This window comes from Cervus canadensis, chromosome 11 (assembly GCF_019320065.1).
Source record: "Cervus canadensis isolate Bull #8, Minnesota chromosome 11, ASM1932006v1, whole genome shotgun sequence".
Taxonomy (NCBI): domain Eukaryota; kingdom Metazoa; phylum Chordata; class Mammalia; order Artiodactyla; family Cervidae; genus Cervus; species Cervus canadensis.
The window spans coordinates 35,154,199-35,174,485 of NC_057396.1; the positions used below are offsets into that span (position 1 = coordinate 35,154,199).

General features: G+C 44.8%; 1 protein-coding gene across 1 annotated transcript in view; it reads right to left on the bottom strand.

Annotated features, from left to right (window-relative positions):
- The window catches only part of SPON1 (spondin 1), a 301,240-nt gene that overhangs the window by 26,895 nt on the left and 254,058 nt on the right, over positions 1-20,287 (bottom strand). The window lies entirely within an intron of this gene.

Consider the following 20,287-nt stretch of genomic DNA (forward strand, 5'->3'; position numbering starts at 1 on the left):
TCACACAGATATCAAGAAATGTCAAGTCTGAGAAGAGCAGAGAGGCAGAACGTGAGTCTGGGGCGCCCAGGGCAGGTGTCTGAACAAACCTTACCCCGCACTGACCTTCCATGCCCTCCAGAGACAGCTCTGGAGGCAGGAAGGCTCGGTTGTCTCAGCCGTGCTCACAGCAACAGGCAAGGGTATCCCCTCCACCCTGCCTCACTCTTCACCTCCTCTCTGTTCCTATACCTTCCTGTCTTTTGCCTTTGTCCCCCAGTCCTGAACTACAACCTGCTTCTTCATTCTAAGGCCCTCTATGCTCCGGGCAGCAATGAGGCTAAACTTCCTCACCATCGCAGGTCCTGCCCTAGAACAGCAAGAAGAGAAATGGGATGCAACCCATGTCACAGAGGAGGAACCGAAACAAGTAGAAACAACAACAACAGTAATCTAGTTTCTAGGTGCTAGGCACCTTGCTAATTACCCGATATCTAGAATCTTGTTCCCTGGAGAAGGAAATGGCAACCCAGTCCAGTATTCATGCCTGGAAAACCCCATGGACAGAGGAGCCCGGCAGGCTACTGTCTGTCTATGGGGTTGCGAAGAATCAGACATGACTGAAGCAACTTTAGCACGCAGTATCTCATTAAATTCTTAGAACACATCCACAAGGAAGGTATATACTTTTTAATCCTCAGAAACACATTTCTTTGGCCAAATTAGGTACAGGTTAGTCAATGGCAGGTCTAGAGTTCAAACCTCAGCCTGACTCTGGAGACCACGTTTGTCGGCCTGTGAACCCGGGTGGAGGGGGCAGGAAGGGGAGGCTCTCTTGGACGAGACCCCACACCTGCCTCTTGCCCCCCTACATTCCTCCCTCTCCTCACCCCCACTGTGTTTCTGCTGTCCTTCAGGGCATGTCCTAACCTACCCTGAGTGCTGAAAATTGCAGCCTCATGGGTGGGGGTGGAGGCGGAAGGATTCTCAAACAGTTTCACAATACTGTTCATGTTAATGCTGTCCTGAGAACTGGTTGTGCCAAAGAGGGGGAAGGACAGTGTCCTTGAGTTGGAGAGTGCTGCTACTAAAGGGAAGGGAAACCAATGTCCCTAAAGGCGTTTCCCCATGTATTGGCTTGCTTCTTAGGAAAACCTTTGGGAATCGCTACCATTTCCTTCTGCAGATGAGGAAATTGAGGGCCAGAGAGGTCAAGTGGCTTGTAAAGACCATCCAGTAATCATGGTTCCTATACAGACGTGCCCGACTCCAAAGCTCACGCTCTTTCCACTTTCCCTCATGATTCCTTCTCTCCAGCCCCCTCTCACCGCCCCCCCCCCCCCATTTTGCTTGTTTTTCAGTGAGACCGTGGCTTCCTCTTGTTGATCGTTTTCTCCACGGAGCCCTTGCTGTGAGGCACAGGGTCACCCGATTCCCTGTGGAAGGGCGGCACCTGTCATCTTGCATAAAGACCCGTGAGCAGTGTTTGGCTCCATTATTTGCTTCTACCCTTTCCCAGAATTTCCACTAACCACCCATAAAAAATATCAGTCCTGATGGCTTCCACCTCTGAGGGGGACTTTTTCATCCTTGCGTGAGTGTCCTCGTGAGGAGCAGCAGGAAATGAGCCTTTTTATGAGGCGATAATGGAGCCAGAAGCATCTTTAAAATCAATTGTGCTTAACACGTCCTCCCATCATTTCAACAGGTTCTGGGTTTAGTGGGTCATAAATAAAAACAGACAGCTCACATTCAGCGGTGCTCTCCAGTTTGCCCGTGCTCCTGTGGGTCGTACCGTAGTCCTCTGAGGAAGGCAGGCAAACGGTCCCCCTTTCTCACAGGAAGTGAGACTCACCTCTCTCCCTGCCAAGGGTCAGTGCCCAGCTTGTAGCTTCCATGACCATCTGACCCAGCTGGTCACTCCCTCGGCCTTGAAACACTTTCTGGTCTAGCACCTGCTGCCTCTTCATTTTCTCCTCACCTCATTCCTTCTCAGTCTCCCGTGCTGACCCTCTTCATCTTTCTCCAAACGCTGAAGTCTCCCTGGATTCAAGCTCTCAGTGCTCTTCTCTTTTCTATCCACACTGCCTGAGCGATTTCTCTTGTTCCATGCTTTAAAATGTGAGTTATGTATATACGGAAGACTCCTAAACTGTCATCTTCACCTCATCCCCGCCTCTGAACTCCAGCTTGTATACCAACTACCTAACACTTTCATCTGGATGTTGAACTGGTGTCTCAAATTCAGCGTGTCTGAGACCAAGGCCCCTCCTTAAACCTGTGTGTATGTTAGTCACTCAGTTGTGTCCAGTTCTTTTGTGACGCTGTGGACAATAGCCCACCAGGCTCCTCTGTCCATGGATTCTCTAGGCCAGAATACTGGAGTGGGTAGCCATTCCCTTCTCCAGGAGATCTTCCTCACCCAGGCAGCAAACCCAGGTCTCCTGCATTGCAGGCATATTCTTTACTGTCTGAGCCACCAGGAAAGATGCCCTCCTCCCCAAATCTGGCTTCTCTCATTGTAAACATCCCATTAAATGGCAAAGCCATCCTTCTAGTTTATCAACCTTGGTGCTTCTCTCACTCCACATCCGATCCTTCAGCACGTCTGTCAACTGCTCTTCTAAAACGCATTTCTGAGCCAACAACTGTGTGTCACCATTGTTGGAGCAGGGGCTGGACTGCACCTCCCTGTGGCCCTGGCCCCATCGTGGTCCAAACCACGTGGCATCATCATTAGCTGGGATTAAATGTGTTGCAACGGCTTCCTGGCTGGTCTCTCTGCCTCTTCCCTCACCCTCCTCCAGGCTCTTCTTCACGCAATAGCTGCATGATGCCATTTCTCTGGTCAAAATCCTCTAATGGCGTCACATTGCACAGGAAATGGGGACCTGGGCCATGGCCCCTCATAATCTGCTCTGCCTCCCTCTTACCTCACCAGCTTCCTCTTTTATTACTCCCCCTCTTGCTCACTTTGCTCCAGCCACCTGGACATCTCCTCAGACATGCTAGGCACACTTAGCACTTGCAGTTCCCTGGGGAGATGCCTGGGGAGATGTCCTCTTAGATACGAGAGCACTCATTCCCCTGCCTCCTCCAGGTCTTTGCTCAAATGTCACCTTCTCAGTGAGGCCTCTGCGGACCACACTATTCAAAATAGCAATTCCCTGCCCCTTCCTCAACCTGGCACACTGCTCTCACTTTATCTGATTGTCTTTTCTCCATAACATTTGTCACCATCTGGTATACTAAGATCCCCTAGAGGAAGGCATGGCAACCCCGTATTCTTGCCTGGAGAATCCCCATGGACAGAGGAGCCTGGCAGGCCACAATTCATAGGGTTGCAAAGAGTGACATGACTGAAGTGACTTCACACACACAGTATCCCATGCGTTTTGCTTTCTTACTTTTTACCATGGATCTTCCCCTACTAGAATCGGCATTTTTTGTGGGCAAAGGCTTTGTTCTGCCCACTCACTGCTGTACTATCAGTGTTTAGAGCATTCTCAATCTTTGCTTTTTTTTTTTTTAAGATTTTTTTTTTTTTAATGTGGACCACTTTTAAGGTCTTCATTGAGTTTGTTATAACATTGTTTCTGTTTTGTTTTGGTTTTTTGGGGGGCACAAGACAAGTGGGATTTTTAGCTCCCCAACCAGGGATCGAACCCACATCTCCTGCACTGGAAGAGAAGTCTTAACCTCTGGACCACTAGGAAAGTCCCAGTCTTTGCTGTTTGAATGAGAGGCTGTGTTGAGGAAGCGTCTGGTGTGTTTTTGAGTCCCAGGACTCTATGGCACAGGGTGGAGCCAGAGCTGAGTAAAGTGACACCAATGGACGTGGGCGCTGAGCTGGTGGGCACTGGGTGAGCTGTGGAGAGTGCCAACCAGAGACCTGGCGCTGACAAGAGGAAGAGGAAGGGATAGGGCCTCCTTAGGACCCGCAGTGAGCCTCAAGGTCCTGAGTCTGCCTCCGACAGGCACCCCAGTGACCTGGGCTGACTGTTAATGAGTGCCGAGAGCCCACCTTGCACCCCAGAAGCTGCTGCCATCACAAGCTACTGTCTGATCAGCTATTTCAAAGCCAGAGAAGGTATCTGAAGCCCATTAACAGACCCGCAAGAAGGTGATGTGGTTTCACAGAAGCATTTCAAATTCAATTTCTTTTTATTTCTTTTCAAACACAGCCTGTAATTCCGATGGGAAAATTGCATAATGCCCGTAGATAATAATTTTCCCACAAGATGGTTTTGTGAAAGCAGCTTGGCATTTCTGACACAGGAGAGGAAGGGCCCATCAGAGAGAGCCGCCTGGGCCTGCCCGCTGCCCGTGCACCCACACCTGTCTCTGGCAGGTGTAAGCTTAGGATGGACATCACCCCATGACCTGGGGGAGAGGCCAGCCTTCCGTGTGCCTCTGCTACCACAGGCATCAATTCAGCTTGTTCTTTGGTGACCAAAATGCCAGTCCTGGCTTAACCTCCCTTTTGGACTTTCATGTATCCTTTAGGATTATGGAAGTCTGCCTCTCCTCCGATTCAACAGGGAGCTGAAGGGGTAGATGGGGCCTGTCTGTGCTAGAGCAGGCTAAGCTGGGCTGTCTGCTCCCAACAGGCGGGGGCTCCAAGGAAGTCGGGCTGGAGCCAGGGGGGGAGGAAGAGCCCAGCCAGCACCTGTAAGGGCCTTGACTCTAACCCTGCAGGGGGGAGGGTGTCTTAAAGGTGCAGCATTTGATATCCCTTGCTCCTCTTCCCTGTCTCCCCCTCCCCACCTTCCTCTGAAGACAGTTCCCATCTAGTCCTGGGAGCCATTATGGGGGCAGGGGCTGGACTGTGTTCCCCTCTCTGTCCCCAGCACTGGCCTGGTCTGGGGAGCGATACAGGGGATAATTAAGAAGGAATAATGGATTAGTTAATTAAACAATTAATTAACGACAAGCTAGAGGAAGCCTCTGGCCTTCACTGCCCTCTCAGGGGTTCTTAGGGGCACCCTTGCGAGTGCTATGGGGCTCGGATGCTGCTGCAGGGCTTCTGAGTAGACAGTGAGGATTCTGCTGACTATGGTGGGGGAGTAAACTGTAAGAGGGCAGGCAGGATCCAGGGAGGCCAGTCAGGTGACATGGGATCATGAGAAGGCAATGGCAGGGGTGGGAAGATGTCAGATGCAAGACATTATTTTAAAGGGAGAAGCAGTAGGATCTGCTGGTGGATTGGACATGGGGTGTAAAACAAAGAGGGGTCAAGGATGACTCTAAGTGGAGATGTCATGTAGGCAGTTGGATACATGAGATTGGGGTTCAGTGGAGTAGTCCAGGCAGGAGGTGAATTTGAAAGTCTTTAGTGTATAGATGTTAGTTCTAGAAGGTCTTGTAAGTCATCACAGAACTGTTCAACTTCAGCTTCTTCAGCATTACTGGTTGGTCATAGACTTGGATTACTGTGATACTGAATGGTTTGCCTTGGAAATGAACAGAGATCATTCTGTCGTTTTTGAGATTGCATCCAAGGACTGCCTTTCAGACTCTTTTGTTGACTCTGAGGGCTACTTCATTTCTTCTAAGGGATTCTTGCCCACAGTAATAGATATAATGGTCATCAGAGTTAAATGCACCCATTCCAGTACACTTTACTTCATTGATTCCTAAAATGTCGATGTTCACTCCTGCCATCTCTTGTTTGACTACTTCCAATTTGTCTTGATTCATGGACCTAACATTCCAGGTTTGTATGCAATATTGTACTTTACAGCATCAGACTTCCATCACTGGTCACATTCACAACTGGGTATTGTTTTTGCTTTGACTCCGTCTCTTCATTCTTTCTGGAATTATTTCTCCACTCTTCTCCAGTAGCATATTGGACACCTACCAACCTGGGGAGTTCATCTTTCAGTGTCCTTTCTTTTTGCCTTTTCATACTGTTCATGGAGTTCTCAAGGCAAGAATACTGAAGAGGTTTGCCATTCCCTTCTCCAGTGGACCACGTTTTGTCAGAACTCTTCACCATGACCTGTCCATCTTGGGTGGCCCTACACGGCATGGATCATAGTTTCATAGAGTTAGACAAGGCTGCGGTCCATGTGATCAGTTTGATTAGTTTTCTGTGACTGTGGTTTTCATTCTGTCTGCCCTCTGATGGATAAGGATAAGAGGTTTATGGAAGCTTCCTGATGGGAGAGACCGAGTGGGAAACTGGGTCTTGTTCTGATGGGCAGGGCCATGTTCAGTAAATCTTTAATCCAATTTTCTGTTGATGGGTGGGGCTGTATTCCCTCCCTGTTGTTTGACCTGAAGCCAACTATGGTGGAGGTAATGAAGATAACGGCAACATCCTACAAAAGACTGGGTGCACACACTGCCCCAATCAGTGCCCCCGACCCTGCAGCAGGCCACTGCAGACCCACACCGCTGCCAGAGACTGGAATGCAAAAGCAGGAAGTCAAGAGATGCCTGGAGTAACAGGCGAATTTGGCCTTGGAGTACAAAACAAAGCAGGGCAAAGTCTAACAGGGTTTGGTCAAGAGAACACACTGGTCATAGCAAACACCCCCTTCCAACAACACCAAGAGAAGACAACACATGGATATCACCAAATGTCAATACTGAAATCAGACTGATTATATTCTTTGCAACCAAAGATGGAGACACTCTATACAGTCAGAAAAAACAAGACTGGGAGCGGACTGTGGCTCAGACCATGAACTCCTTATTGCCAAATTCAGACTTAAAGAAAGTTGGGAAAACCACCAGGCCATTCAGGTATGACCTAAATCAAATCCCTTATGATTATACAGTGGAAGTGACAAATAGATTCAAGGGATTAGATCTGATAGAGTACCTGAAGAACTATGGAGGAGGTTTGTGACATTGTACAGGGGGCAGGGATCAAGACCATCCCCAAGAAAAAGAAATGCAAAAAGCCCTCTGAGGCGGCCTTACAAATAGCTGAGAAAAGAAGAGAAGCTAAAGGCAAAGGAGAAAAGGAAAGATATACCCACCTGAATGCAGAGTTCCAAAGAATAGCAAGGAGAGATAAGAAAGCCTTCTTCAGTTATCAGTGCAAAGAAATAGAGGAAAAGAATAGAATGGGAAAGACTAGAGATCTCTTCAAGAAAATGAGAGATACCAAGGGAACAGTTCATGCAAAGATGGGCACAATAAAGGAAAGAAATGGTATGTACCTAACAGAAGCAGAAGATATTAAGAAGAGGTGGCAAGAATACACAGAAGAACTATACAAAAAAACCCTTCATGACCCAGATAACCATGATGGTGTGATCACTCACCTAAAGCCAGACATCTTGGAATGTGAAGTCAAGTGAGCCTTAGGAAGCATCCCTACGAACAAAGCAGGTGGAGGTGATGGAATTCCAGTTGAGCTATTTCAAGTCCTAAAAGGTGATGCTGTGAAAGTCCTGCACTCAATATGCCAGCAAATTTGGAAAATGCAGCAGGGGCCACAGGACTGGAAAAGGTCAGTTTTCATTCCAATCCCAAAGAAAGGCAATGCCAAAGAATGTTCAAACTACTGCACAATTGCACTCATCTCACACGCTAGCAAAGTAATGCTCAAAATTCTCCAAGCCAGGCTTTAACAGTACATGAACCGTGAACTTCCAGATGTTCAAGCTGGTTTTAGAAAAGGCAGAGGAACCAGTGATCAAATTGCCAACATCCGTTGGATCATTGAAAAAGCAAGAGAGTTCCAGAAAAACATCTACTTCTGCTTTATTGACTATGCCAAAGCCTTTGACTGTGTGGATCACAATAAACTGTGGAAAATTCTGAAAGAAATGGGAATACCAGACCACTTGACCTGCCACCTGAGAAATTTGTATTCAGGTCAAGAAGCAACTGGATATGTTAGAACTGGACATGAAACAACAGACTGGTTGCAAATCGGGAAAGGAGTACGTAAAGGCTGTATATTGTCACCCTGCTTATTTAACTTATATGCAGAGTACATCATGTGAAATGCCAGGCTGGATGAAGCACAAGCTGGAATCAAGATTGCCAGGAGAAATATCAATAACCTCAGATATTCAGATGACACCACCATTATGGCAGAAAGCAAAGAAGAACTAAAGAGCCTCTTGTTGAAAGTGAAAGAGGAGAGTGAAAAAGTTGGCTTAAAACTCAACATTCAGAAAACTAAGACCATGGCATCCAGTCCCATAACTTCATGGCAAATAGATGGGGAAACAGTGGCTGACTCTATCTTTTTTGGCTCCAAAATCACTGCAGATGGTGACTGCAGCCATGAAATTAAAAGACACTTGCTTAGAAGAAAAGCTATGACCAACCTAGACAGCATATTAAAAAGAAGAGACGTTACTTTGCCAACAAAGGTCTGTCTGGTCAAAGCTGTGGTTTTTCCAGTAGTCATGTATGGGTGTGAGAGTTGGACTATAAAGAAAGCTGAGCACTGAAGAATTGATGCTTTTGAATTGTGGTGCTAGAGAAGACTTTTGAGAGTCCCTTGGACTGCAAGGAGATCCAAGCAGTCAATCCTAAAGGAAACCAGTCCTGAATATTCATTGGAAGGACTGATGCTGAAGCTGAAACTCCAGTACTTTGGCCACCTGATGCGAAGAATAGACTCACTAGAAAAGACCCTGATCCTGGGAGCGATTGGGGGCAGGAGGAGAAGGGGACGAAAGAGGATGAGATGGCTGGATGGCATCACCAACTCGATGGGCATGAGTTTGAGTAAGCTCTGGGAATTTGTGATGGATAGGGAAGCCTGGCGTGCTGCAGTCCATGGGGTCACAAAGAGTTGGACAGGACTGAACTGAACTGAACTGAGTGTATAGATGCTTGTCAAAGTCAAGAAGCAGAGAACCTGGGCAGTGAGTAGAGATAGACAAGAGGGTGGGAAGAGTCAGAGAGGGAACAGCAAGAGAGACAGGAGGGTACTAGAACCTGCCCCCAGGGCCTCTTCAGAGCCCTTGTGCTCTGTCCACTGCCCCCACTCACTGCCCCCAGGTACTCTAGAGCCCCCCGCGGCAGCCAGCTCTGGTACTCGCTCACTGCTGCCACCACTGCCCCTCTGGTCCCTTCTGGAAATTCAACTGAAGAAAGGGCTTCCCTGATAACTCAGTTGGTAAAGAATCTGCCTGCAATGCAGGAGACCCTGGTTCGATTCCTGGGTCAGGAAGATCCCTTGGAGAAGAGACAGGCTACCCACTCCAGTATTCTTGGGCTTCTCTGGTGTCTCAGCTGGTAAAGAATCCGCGTGCAATGTGGGAGACCTGGGTTTGATCCTTGGGTTGGGAAGATACCCTGGAGAAGGGAAAGGCTACCCACTCCAGTACTCTGGCTTGAAGAATTGCATGAACAGTATAGTCCATGGAGTTGCAAAGAGCTGGACACGACCGAGCAACTTTCACTTCACTTTAGGAAATACAGTGGAGCCAGCAAGCCCAGACAGACCTTTTCAAAAAGACTGTCAACTGGGAGGGGGAGATCAAGTAAAACACCGGTAGCAGGAAGCACATGCGACTATTCCTTAGAAGATGAGTGACATTAGGGCAAGTTTGCATGGAGGAGGATATTATCCCATACAACAAGAGAAACTGTTGTTACAGGAGAGAGAGAGAGGGGCACTTGTAGGCTTGAGGTCCTTGAAAGTAACAATGACCCTATATGCGAGACAGAAAAAGAGACACAGATATAAAGAAGAGACTTTTGGACTCTGTGGGAGAAGGCAAGGGTGGGATGATTTGACAGAATAGCATTGAAACATGTATATTACTGTATGTGAAACAGATCACCAGTCCAAGTTCCATGCATGAAACAGGACACTCAAAGCCGGTGCACTGGGATGACCCTGAGGGATGGGATGGGGAGGGAGGTGGGGGGGCATTCAGGATGGGGGACACATATACACCCATGGCTGATTCATGTCACTGTATGGCAAAAACTACTACAATATTATAAAGTAGTTAGCCTCCAATTAAAATAAATTAATTAAAAAAAAGAAAAGTACTAAATTAATCTCCCCCCCCCAAAAAAAATGGGAAGAGATGAGATCTGGACCCAAGATGGAGGGGGCGGTGGCCTTCCAGCCATCTCAAGGATGGAGGAGGAAGGCAGAGGACAACAATTACTGATGCTCAATTACAGGCAGTGCTGGGGGCCAACATGAGGATTCATTCATCCAGCAAATAACTACTGAGTCCCTACTCTGTGCCAGGTTTGGCTCTGGAAGCCAAAGACAGAGCCCTGAACAAATGAGACACCAATTCAATCCCTGCCCTCATGGAGCTTTCCGCCTAGGGCAGGAGCCGGTCCCAAGCAAAGGAACAGTGACAGATTGTATGAGACTTGAGTGGCTCCCTGGAGGAAAAAAGTGTGGGGTGGGGGGTGGGGGAATGAGAGGGAAGCCAGAGTCGGATGGGGAGGGGGATGTGGCAATTTTCAGTAGAGATACAGGTGCTAGTGTACATGTAAAGAACAAGGAAAGAACTCTAATAAGATGAAAATATGCCTTACATTCTAAAGTGTGAGAATGAAAGTTTTAGTCACTCAGTCATATATGATACTTTGTGACCCCATGGACTGTAGCCCACCAGGCTTCTCTGTCCATGGGATTCTCCAAGCAGGAATACTGGAGTGGGTTGCCATTTCCTTCTCCAGGGGATCTTCTCAACTCAGGGATTGAAGCTGGGTCTCCTGCATTGAAGGCAGATTCTTTTCCATAAAGTAAGGTCTTCAAAATTAAAAATTAACATAACAATATCATAGGAATTTAGAGAGAGAGAAGCAAAAAAAAAAAAAAAAAATACACGTAATCCTTCCATCCTAACTTAGCAGCTATCATCAATGAGTATATTCATTTCTGTATTTGTGTCTTTGTCACATAGTTGAAATCATAGCTCACACGCACACATTTTCTTTATCCTTGCCATTTCCTTTATCATGGGAGCCAGACTATTATACAAATAGATTGTTATACAAGTCATTCTGTGCCTTGCTTTCTAATACAGTATATTTTAGAGATAATCTCACTACCAGTATAACTCTTTTAAAGATAAGCCCAAAGACCACATACAAATATAAAAGTAAGCACGTATATACTTTTGGTATCTTTTTTTTTTTACACCATTATAAAGTATTTCGGACTGTTTATCTATTTGTATAATAATCTAGTTACCATGTTACAAAGAAATGGTAGAGATAAAGAAAATATATGTGCATATGCTTATGTGTGTGTGCGTGTGTGTGTGTGCATGCGTGCTTTTATTTCCATTCGTCTAAATTATCTCTGGAAGGAACATGAGAACTTCACAAAGACAAGGTGCCTTGGTGAGAGAAACTGGGTAACCAGGGAGCAAGAACTTTTCACAGATTAACTTTGTTCTGCTTTTGAATTTTGAACCATCCAAATATATTGCCATTAAAAATGTCAGGAGAAAAAGCCACTCCAAGGCTTCTCCCTGCGGCTTTCTCATCTGGAGAAATATCCACGAAGGCTTTGGAGGGAGCGTTTGTGAGGCAAGCACTGAGTACAAATATGCGGGGCGAACATCTCGGGGCGATGGACCGGGAACCAGGGCAGCGGCCGAGAAGGTGGGGAGAGGGGACAGCAGTGCCAGCAGAGGGACGGAACTGATAAGACATCTGGTGGTTCCTTCCTTGACTGTTTTAAAGCCTGTTGGATTTTGTTACGCTTTGTTGTTGTGTAGTTGCCACGTCGTGTCTGACTCTTTTGAGACCCATGGACTGTATCTCGCCAGGCTCCTCTGTCCATGGGATTTCCCAGGCAAGCATACTGGAGTAGGTTGTTAGGCCTTATTATTTTTAAAATAAAAGCTGTTTCAAAAAGAAATGAGAATTGATCTGCACACCAACATCTCCCTCCCCTTTCTCCCCTCAGAGATGCTTCCAACCCAGGTATCCTACTGTCAGCCCGTTTAGCTGGGTCCTTACATATAATAACATTTTGCTTCATCATCTCCCTCCATCTACTGATTTCCATAAAAAGCTTTCAGATTATTAAGTAATGAAGTTCTAAATGACCTGGACGAGGGAGAAGCGAGCTGCCTCAAGGTGCTCAGCATGTTAGCATCAAATAAGTTTCCAGAAGTATCTGTTTCTTAATCGGTGCTATTTAAATGCAAAGGAACAGCTTGATCAGCTGTAAAGCTTAACTCTTTTCATTCCTGAGCCCCCCAAACACTCACAGAGGTTTGGGGGGACACTGGGGATGGAAGAGAACTTGTGTGTCTAGTGGACATGGAAGGGGTGTCCCTACCAGGAAATTAGGGTCACACACACACAGCTGGCCTCTGCCAGACTTCCCCTGGTAACAGAAGTTTCCCTGAAGGTGAAACTCCCCTTTGAATTGTTACTGTAACATCACAGAGCAGGGGCTAAAGGGTGGTGTGGGGGAACATGGCAGACCCAAGTTCATACCTTAGCTCTACCATTTATGTGCTGTGTTAGTTTGGGGAGGTTGCTCATCCTTTCTGAGCAGATACCTCAGTGTGTAAAACATGTATTTATTGGGTTCCTTCTATGGTCAGAAACTGTGCTAGGCAAGGGGCATGGGGCCAGTGGGCAAGTGACACAGTCCTGCTCTTGGGAGGCGTGCCCACTAGTGGGTGAAGATGATGCTGGGAGGGCAGCCATCTAAAATACAGCCATCCCAGGAACTTCCGTGGCAGTCCAGAGGTTAGGACTCTGTACTTTCACTGCCGAGGGTGTGAGTCTGATCCCTGGTTGAGGCAGGAGATATATGGGCGCCAGGCTGAACTGTCCTCCCTGTAGAAGAAATGCCACAATAGCATGAACTCAATAAAAGCAAGATGATGGAAGAGGCTGGGCCCTGCCCAGATAAAAGACCACATATTTCCCATTTGCGAAGTTAAGGAGAGCTCCCTGACCACACATGTGCAGAAAGGCTCCTGGGAGGTCAAAAGAGAGGGGGGCATCACCTCATAGTAAGTGATGTCAAGCTGCCCATAGGCCTCTTTGCTGGAATCCATCTTGGCTAAGAGATGTGGAGGCACACATGGACTTTGAGATAAACCAGATAGGACTCAGAACCAGGCAAAGCAAGATGACTGGTCAAAGGAAAGCAGGGAAATGCCCCATAAAAGCAATTCAAACTACCATGAGGGTGTGATGTGCTCTCTGAGCCTGCCAGTATGTCTATCCATACTTATTTTCCTCCTAATAAACACTTTACTTCCTTCACTATTTTTCATTGATTTGTGGTAATTCATTTCTGCACAGCCGATGGGCCAGGGCCTTGTCAGTGGCCCCTGGTCCCTGGTGGTCTAGTGGTCACTGCTGTGGCCTGACCTCAGTCTCTGGCCAGGAACCAAAATGCGGCTTCAAGCTGATGCAGGCTGAGCCCACATGAGATCATGGCCAGGGAACTAGGATCCTGCAAGCTGTGTGACCAAGAAATTTTAAATGAAGTCAGGTACAGCCATCTCAGGGGAGCTGCCCTGAGAATCCTGTGTCTCAACCTCTGAACTGGACCAAACCACCAATATTCCAAGCAGTTAGCAAGAACGTTGAAAGGACTGGTTCACTTTTACCTAGTGACCACTTCACCTGAGCTAGGAATCTAGCTTTTCTTGTCAGCACCAATGAACTCTCCTTAAAAGTAACTTTCTTCTTTTTTTCTAACAAAAGCCCTGATTCTCTCTCTTATAGTTAGGACACTATTTGGGTTTCTACCTGAATCTGTATATCCCAAATTGTCATTCTCTGATCCTAAATAAATGTTTTGCCTCTTGAGTCAATTTCTTGTTTTTGAGGTTGACGCTGTGCCTGGGGCATAGGGCAGTGGACACAGTAATACAGATCCTGCTATTGTGGGGTGTGTCCTCTAGTGGGTTAATAGTAACCTGTGAGGACTGAGAGAGATAAATGTAAGTAAAGGGCAAGGTGAATGGAAAGAAAAAGAGAAGTCATGATTACTTAGTTATAGTCGAGTATCTCCACCCCCCGCTTCTTTCAGTGGAATCTTCCACTTCTGCATAATCCATCTTTCAGCCTAGTCTCCTAGTTACCTGCCATGCCCAGCTTCTTTTCAAGACTTGTGAGTCCCTTTGCCTGGCATGTCCTTATCTTGGCCCCCTCGAGCAACTCCTCCATGGAAAAAGTCTTCCTTACTTTTTTGAATAGAAACTTACATCTTTAGGGTGTACAATATAATGTTTGCACACAGTAACACATGATAGACATGGTAAAATGATCATTGCAGTCAAGCTGATTAACATATTCATCTCCTCACATAGGTGTCTTGCTTTTTCAGTCATGAGAGCAGCTGAAATCTACTCTCAGCAAATTTCCAGCATATAAAATAGTACTGTTAATGACAGTTATCATGTTGTACATTATATCTCTAGATTAATTCATCCTACACGTTGAGACATCCAACTGCAACTCTGTGTCTTTGAACCAGCATGTCCCCATTTCTCCATCCCCTTGCTTCTGGCAATGTCTTTTTGATGGCCGCAGATTCTCAGATCATCCTTTTCCATGACTTCAATCATGTGATTATCTGCTTATTTCACGCGCTCACTTATGTGTCTTTCCCTCCAGAAGGTGTCTAGTAAAGCACCCGTCTCACAGTAGATGCTTGATCAGATATACTGAATGAATGTTTAACAAATCAAAGTATTTACTCCCATATGTTACAAGTGAAATACAAGAAGATCTAGAAATTATTGCTGCTACCTAAAGAAGCAGTCATAGAACTTTGTGATTTTCATGCCATGGACCTGTTACAGGTTTATGTATTAATTCACAGCAGTATAGTAACTGGATGCTTCCTAACATTCTTCTTTCTCAGAGTGAGGTCTGAGGAGCCCTACAGATCTGTGAAGATGTTATTGGGGTCTCTTAGTTCTCTATGGGAATGTAAACATGTTTTATTTTTATGATAATAAAAAAAAATCAGTTCAAGAATATTACAGGGACTTTCCTGATGGTCTCATGGTTAAGATTTTGCTTTCCAATGCAGGGGTTTGTGGACTCCATCCCTGGTTGGGGCGTTAAGATTCCACACGTCTCAAGGCCAAAAACCAAAAACATAAAACAGAAGCGATATTGTAACAAATTCAATAAAGACTTAAAAAAAAAAAAGTGGTCCACATTAAAAAAATGTGAAAAAAAAGAACATTATAGATGATCTTGAAGATCTTATAACCAAGCATTGTTTGGCAATTTCAGTAGCCAGGCTACATTTTAGTTTACATCTATTGCTGCTCCCTCCAACTTGACTGTGGGCTAGTGTAGTGGACTGTCTTTCTCTGCCCAGGTCCCTCTTCAGCTGCTGGGAAAGATGCTAAAAAGTAGCCCTTAGCTATCAGTTCTTTTGGAGAGACTGTGTTGCTTGGATAAAACTGCTTCATGTGATGCTGGCAGAGGCCTTCCATGGGCCTACAATTCAACTTCTCCCTCTGTCTGTTTCTGCTTCATCCTGCTCCCTTCCACAGGAGTGGTTCCCAAGAGCATTCCCTGACACATTCAGCTAATCTTGACTCAGGCTGCTGCCCAGAGAACCCAGCTGCTATAGTCAGCAGCTAAAAAGATAGGCAGAGTTAACAAGTCAATGACATTCTCACCAGGTAAAGCCCAAATGACGTGTGTGATGTCGGTGGATGGAGAGCAATGGGAGGAGTGAGTGAGGCCAGAGGACCAGAGCTAGTGCACAGGTTCACCAAATCCCGAATGCCCACAGCAGGGTAGTCAGCATCAAATCTAGATTGTGAACAGTCATTTAATTTCAGCAAACAGCATCACACACTGCACTAAAGCAATGCTCCTAATTAGCATTTAAAAAGGTTTGTATTATTATTATTGTTATTTTGCTTTTATAGTCACGGGAGAGCTATAAGCATAGGAAGTTAATATCTAGTTATCTTTGCCCATACTTAAATAATAATATGATGAAAATAATTATAATTTAACCCTAAGGGTTTATGAGCTTATATGTGCTCTTTAAAAGAGGTCCACAAGCAGACTTTCCAGTAATATGGATCAGGAGGTCTCATGCAATTACTTAAAAACAATAAAGGAGATATGAACATAAAAAAAAAAAAAAAAAAAAAAGAGGTCCATACATTACTCCAGTTTGGAAATTCTCCAATTTTGCAACAGCATGGTATGAAGAGTTTTTTGATTTTGGAGGCTCTGGGGTTTAACTGTGCAACCTTGGATGTATTATTATGTGGGCCTTGATTTTATCTCTAAAATGGGCTAATGAGATCTACTTTATAGGCTGCTTGTGAGATATAAGTGAGCTATCATTGAATGTAGAGTGCTTGCACAATTCCTGATACTCAGTAAGTGCTTAATAAATGGCAACAGGCAGGAGAGGCCTAACAGTAAAGAAAGCACTTCTTTCCATGCCCTTTCCAAACTGGAAAAACTTTGCTGTCTGCCTCCATCCCTGGAAGATAGCAAGAAGATCCAGTTTCAGGTAAGTGACTTCCAACAGGGAATGAGAGTTAAATTTGTTTAAAAGCAAGCCAGCCAGCAAGCAGTAAAGCCCAACGGCCTCAAGTGAAAGATTAAAAATAAAAAGCATGGTCTGAAGGATTCCTGCACCTAATGTTCACAGCAGCACGTTCACAATGACCAAGACATGGAAGCAACCCACGTGTCCACTGACAAAGGAGTGGGCAAAGAAGGCGTGGTGTTTATACAGTGCAGTATTAGCTATAAAAAGGAATAAATAATGTCATTTGCAACAACATGGATGAACCCAGAGATTGTCACACTGAGGGAAGTAAGTCAGACTGAGAAGATGAAATATGGTGTGATATCACTTATATATGGAATCTAAAAAAAAAATGATCCTAATGAACTTATTTACAAAACAGAAACAGATTCACAGACTTAGAAAACTTACAGTTACCAGGGGAGAGGGGGGAGTAAGGGACAGTTAGGGAGTTTGGGACTGACATGTGCACACTGCTGGATCTAAAATAGATAACCAACAAGGACCTACTGTATAGCACAGGGAACTCTGCTCAACATTATGGAACAACTTAAACTGTGAAAAGAATTTGCAAAAAAAATGGATACATGTATAACTGAATCACTTTGCTGTCTACCTGAAACTAACATAACACGGTTAGTCAACTACCCTCCAACATGAAGTAAAAAGGTATTTTCCGAAAAACATAAAAATATTCCCTAAAATAAAAAAACAATAAAGCAAAGCTAAGAAGAGCTATGGCCTAGATTTAAATTCAGAGAATTTTACATTCGAGGACCACTCAATCAATGAAATGAATATTCCTGCGGTAGGCTAACTAAAGGCCCCCAAAGACACCCAGTTTCTAATCCTGGGAAACTTTAGATGTTGCTTTTTAATTCCAAAAGGACTTTGCAGATGTGATTAATGATCATGAAATGGGGAGATTAGTCTGGATTGACAGAGTGGGCCCTGAATCTAAATGTCCTTAGGAGAGGGACACACAGAGAGTTTGATTACAGAAGATGAGATGGCCATGTGATAACAGAAGCCGAGACTGGAGTGATGTGGCTGCAAGCCAAGGGATGTCAGTAGCTACTGATGTCCTAGAAAGGATGAAAAGCCTCCTGGAGCCTCCTGAAGAAGTTAAGTTGGCCAACACCATGATACTAAGACTCATTTTGAACTTCTGACCTCCAGAACTGTAGAGGATACACTTGTGTTGTCTTAAGCCACCAAATTGATTGTAATTTATTACAACAACAATCAGAACTAATATAATTCCTGTGGGCCCTACTTTGCCCTTTCAATTAGTGAGTCTAGTGAAAATGAAATAACTAAGACCAGTCAGTAGAAGGGAGGAGTGGAAGGGGCACAGCTGTTAGGTTCTAAACAGCTGATCTGAATCCTGCCTCTCCATATTGTGGCTGTGTGACCTCAAGCACATCAGTCAGTTTTTCTGAACCTCACTTCCCTCATTTCCAAAACGGGACTAATGTTAACTCACATTGTGAGGACTAAATATTTATGAACCATAAGTTTATGTGAACAATTTTCATTATTATTGTTTTAGAAAAATCCAAAATGAAGATTGTAATCAAGATGCCACCTCTTTGGAAGATGGCCTAATGAAGTGTAAAAGACACATCTAAGGATGTACATTGGATTTAGGCCATAGCTTTGGAGCACAGTGCTGGAATATCTCAGGTCTTAGACCTCTGTCAGTAGTTTCCACTGAATTTCACCACTTGGCCCACCTGCAACTCCTTACTTTTACAAGCCAGCCTGAGTGTGGAGATATTGCCACTTAGATGTCTCTCTGATGTGATGTTTTATTCTCTTTAAAAAGAAAATATCGATAATCCAATCATCTCTAACTATTGGGCAATTTTTCTGTACTTCTTGTTTCCTGAAGGATAAATCATGGAAATAATTCATTTCCATGTTCAGCTTGAAGCTGTAACAATAAAAACAACTATTATTTTTCAAACTCAAGACCACTCACACATCTCCAGTCCATCTTCATGAGCATAGCACAATTTTCCAAAGCAGAAGGGAGAAAATAAATAGCTGAGAAGTTTGAAGCTGGATCCTGTCAACAATTTTTTTTTTAACCATTTGTAATTCAATTGAGCATTTCTTTACTCAGGTAGTAAGGAAAGAATTGCTGTTTTGACAGAAACTATATGTAGTTTTCATATGAAAAACTTTTATAATGGAATTTTCCTTATTACAAAAATGTGTTCATTGTAGATCATTTAGAAAATGGAGAAAGGGGGAAAGAATAATATAAAAACAACCAGTAATCCCACCACCCACTGATAACCACTGCTACTTTTTCCATTTTAAGCCGAAAAAATCCACTTCAGTGTGCTGGAGTGTGACATTTATGGAATCACCAAAGCAGCTTAGTTCCAATGATAATAGGAGCCTGGATTCTATCTTCTTCCATGTAGTTGGGCCCTGCTGTGAGTGAGTAGGCCTGGCCTAATAAAACTCACAGCCTGTGTTCAGAAATCGTAGGGAACAGCTTCCATCAGCTGCACTACAGAAAGGGTCCCCCTCCAAGCCTTTATATTAGTGTAAGAGCCTTCTAACTTCCATTTTCTTTTCCCACTCCCTCCTCCAATCCATCATGGGGCCCTTTCTAAAGCATTCATTTGACCAGGCCACTCTACTTTTTGAAATTCTTCCTCTGCCTTTAGGAATAAAGTCCAAATCTTTTAAGCATGGAACACAAAGCTTCATACTTTGTCACTGCTCACTCCTCCAGTCTCCCATCCATCCTTCATCCTATCCACCACCATCCTCAACTTTATCCTCCTCACCAAACCAGCCATCAAGTTCTGGGTGGATAGGTACCATATTGGAGATATTACATACATTATCTCATCTCTATGCCAACAGTCCAATAACATGGGCTTGATGGATGAGAAAACTGAGGCTCAGAGAATTCTGAGAATTCAACAATTCTCTCTAGTGCACACAGCTAATAATCAGAGGAGCCAGAATCTGAGCCTAGGATCCTCTGATGTCAAAGCCTAAGTATCAGGATACCTGTCTCCCTACTGAATTGCTTATAGTTTCTAAGCTAGATATGCTTTATTTCAAGCTTTCATACCTTTGCATAAACAACCATTTCCCTGAGGTGTCTTTAGCCCTTTCTCACCTAGATAATGCCTCCTTGTCCATTAGAATGGAGCTCAAGGCTTCAGTTTGGTGTAACTTCTCCTTCTCTGTGCTTCCAGGGTATCCTATATTGACCTCAGTCATGGGACCTACCTCACTGAACTGCATTTGCGGGCCTGTGTGTGCGCTAAGTTGCTTCAGTTGAGTCCAACTCTGCAGTTACCCTTTTCCATATCAAGCATTCCTTCCTCCCACTTCCAGTGCCTCAAGGGGGTGCAGCTATGTCTTGTTTAGTCGCTCAGTCGTGTCTGACTCTTTGTGACTCCATGAACTGCAGCATGCTGGGCTTCCCTGTTCTTCACCGTCTCCCTGAGTTTGTTCAAACTCACGTCCATTGAGTCAGTGATGCCATCCAACCATCTCATCTTCTGTCACCCCCTCTCTTCTTGCCCTCAATCTTTCCTGGCATCAGGGAATTTTCCAAAGAGTCGGCTCTTCACATCAGGTGGCCAGAGTATTAGAGCTTCAGCTTCAGCATCAGTCCTTCCATGAATATTCAGGATTGTCATTCATTGGTATATCCCTCTACCTGCTTCTCTAGCCCAAGATTTGGCACAAGGAAGATAATAAATGTTTGTTTAATAAATGAATGAATAAGTAGCAGGTTCCAGAGCCTTTAGATAGGCTTCAACTGATCAAAACTTGATTTGCTTATAATATTCCTGCCACAAGTGGCTCAGA